At 35.3% G+C, this 3,239-nt stretch overlaps 1 long non-coding RNA gene across 1 annotated transcript; it reads right to left on the minus strand.

Annotated features, from left to right (window-relative positions):
• Window positions 1–1,240: 1,240 nt before the first annotated feature.
• Window positions 1,241–2,781, minus strand: LOC140940350 (uncharacterized). Its single transcript, XR_012166340.1, has 2 exons — window positions 2,693–2,781; window positions 1,241–1,713 (listed from the first exon to the last, which is right to left on the minus strand). It is a non-coding gene; the product is annotated as an uncharacterized lncRNA (long non-coding RNA).
• Window positions 2,782–3,239: the final 458 nt, after the last annotated feature.

Here is a 3,239-nt window from a genome sequence, read left to right on the forward strand (position 1 = left end):
CTAAAATGAATAATCACGAGCATCGGACAATGTAAACATATGAGAGTTACACGTTTCAACCCCTTATGAGTTTCTGTATATACTTAAATAAAATAACCTTGAGGCGAAGAAGATTATGTAACTGGCCTGAATACGATTACTCGTTCATCTTAAAGTTTTTCGAACTGTCTCGATAGTTTTTAAACTATAAATAAGCTTCAGTCCTAAGATTTACGACAATGAGGCACTAATGTATAGGAAACATTAATGAATTTTTCAGTAATGTCACCTACACTTTAGTACCTCATTGTCATTAATCTCAGGACTGAAGCTTATTTATCTTTTGGCGGCGCTTCGGAGAAGTAGAATTATTAGAGGCAAGACGCTAAATAAACAAAATAAGGTGTTTTATAACGCACATATTATATTTTTGCCATAGCAACTAACCTGTTATGTCAAGCAATTGATAACACATCGATATTATTTTGTGCTTTACGTCAATGGTGGGATATCCTGAATAATATATTGTGTTTCACATTTATCTTAGGTTTTTATTTTATCTTCCTAATTGCTCTTGGGTATGGTACTGTATGACAAAGAAATTACCTTCAATAGAAAATAAAATTTAAACCAATGATAAAATTGACCCACGACTACAAATACACCTGGTGATATATTAGTTAGCAGGGATGAGCCGTTTGCTGACGCCTTGGGTTGAACGCAACATGCATTCAGTAAACAACCAAAGAAAAACATGGGCACCCAACGACTGTTTTCTATAAAATATCTGTTTGGAGAGGAAAAAATTGCCTAAAGAACGGTTAAAAATTTCTCGATGACTGTTCCATTCATGTACAATTTTCGAAGCTTATCTACTAAAATTCAATAGGATTTTCTGAAGTTTAATTTCTCGCATTCTACTCCCCAGGTTAGGCTAGCTAGAAAAAAGGAAACCTAAAGTTTTCGGATTCAAAAATATGACGGAGAGAAGAATCAGAAAAATTATTCTCACTTTCGTGATACGTTAAATTGCATTCAAAATCTTCGGGAGAATGATACTGAAGCCCCTGTAATTTCGAAAAGACTGAAGTTCCTGTAGGTTGATCGAACAAATAAAAATTTTGTAGTACCGCTTAAAATACATTTCTAGAGATCTAGAATTACTCTGGATAGCCTAAAAATTGTTTTCAATGTATTCAGGATGAAACCGTCGTTGGGTACCCCTGAACTAAGGAAACAGACAGGAATGTACTCATCCAGATAAAATCACAGATAAAATGTCTCGTTTATTTATTGTTTAGTATAGGATTATTATGGTTCTATAATGTTCTTTTTAACGGAATAAATGACGATTTGTATTAGTATCCTTCACATTCATCAACTTCGACTGGAGTAGTGGGCGCCTGAGTCGTTGTAGTCGGCGGTTGTGTTGTTGTGGTCGGCGGCGGTGTAGTTGTGGTCGGCGGTTGTGTTGTTGTCGTAGGCGGCGGTGTAGTTGTGGTTGGCGGCGGTGTAGTTGTGGTCGGCGGCGGTGCAGTTGTGGTTGGCGGTGGTGTAGTTGTGGTCGGGGCCTTAGTGGTAGCCGGTATTGGTGGTATTCTGATTCTGATTGGTGGTAACCTGATTCTTAAACGGCTTCTCCCCCAAGCATCACCCGGAGAGATCAAGTATGCCAGCAGTGCCATTGCCAGTAATGAACAAATAATCTTTGCCATTGTATCTCTGAAAGAAATGCTAAGAAAGTACAATCACTAATCTAATATTACCACTTTACTTGCATTTAGAGCCTATAACGATTTTAAAGCATGTCGGATCACAAAGTCGAAAATACTAGCATTAACTTTCCTTTTCCATCAGTATAAGAACAGCAAATGATCGCTTGCTCGACCCGAGGGGGAGATCGAATCAGCGTGCATTTCAAAGTGTAAGTTAATCACATGGACAAAGCTAATTTAGATTCAAAGCAGTACTTCATTTGATGACTGTATGTCGAGCCCCTTGGAAGTTCATTTGGTTGAAAGTCACCTATTGAAATCTAATTTTCTGTAGCTCTGATTATATTTTGCAACAATTCACATAGTTCCACTCCAAAAGAACGTTGACTGTGGCACTGAGAAGTTCTAATTTAAAAAAAACTTTTTTAAACAACTGAATTATTCGACAAAGAGATAAACGATTTTCTGTTAAATAAAGATTTATCATAACTGACTCCTTTGATCATGACCACCTAAGGGCGACGGAGAATATAAATTTATAACACACTATATAAGCGTAGAAATAAATGAAAAAAAGTTAAAGAGAAATTCTACTTGATCCGTAAAATGGATATTTAAAGAGCTACCCAATATTGCACTCTAACTTCTTTTTTCTTCTTCTTCTTCTTTTTCTTTTCTCTTTACTCGTACAGGCTATTTGATGCGGATTGCCAGTGAAATGAAATTCAAATTCACGAGAAATTTGTCTAAAAGAGTTATCTATAGTTTTAAAGCATTTGTATGTTTGGTTCCAAGCAAATGCCTCAAATTAACTTTTTTAAAATATATATATGCATGATACTATCTTTTCATAATAAAACCTCGTGTAGAACATATAGAGCAGCTTGAGTTTATAAGTTTAGAACTTTTTAAGCTCAATTACATAAAAAAAAAAAAAAAACAGTATAAAAACGCGTTTTAAGCTGTCAACTATCAAAAAGGAACCACTGAATCTTTACCTCTCTGAAACGTACTCGGCTCAGATCAACCTTCTCGCTTTTTTTGGTTTTCCTTTGCTGCAAACTTTCTATGAACTCTCTGAGTTCAAGTATTAATTAATCCCAACAACACAGCTGGAATCACATGTATTGAAGTTACTAAGAAAATTTGTTTGCAATCAGAATTTTAAAAGGCGCGAAAAAATTCATTGTGAATAATTAGTGATTCAAGTTACCTGCGTGGTAGTCTAAAATAAGGTAAGAAGAAATTGCCTGATGTTGCCTCTCGTGTTCACCAAGCGCAAATTCTACACTCTCACTATATGTGACATAATATTAAGAAGTGATTGTCAGAAGTTACAAGGTAATTATCGTTTTAATCTGGGCTTATCTTTCTGTGTAGTCAAGGTAATTAGTTGCCAATTGATTCAAATGAATTAGTTCTAATTATAATATCACTGTTGGTAAATTCTCTCAGGCTCTTTCACATTGGTTATCATCTACAGCTGTTGACGAGTCCTAAAACTGTGAACAACTTCATGAAAAATATATGGAAATATTCATAAGT

This window comes from Porites lutea, chromosome 6, assembly GCF_958299795.1.
Source record: "Porites lutea chromosome 6, jaPorLute2.1, whole genome shotgun sequence".
In the NCBI taxonomy this organism is placed as follows: Eukaryota; Metazoa; Cnidaria; class Anthozoa; order Scleractinia; family Poritidae; genus Porites; species Porites lutea.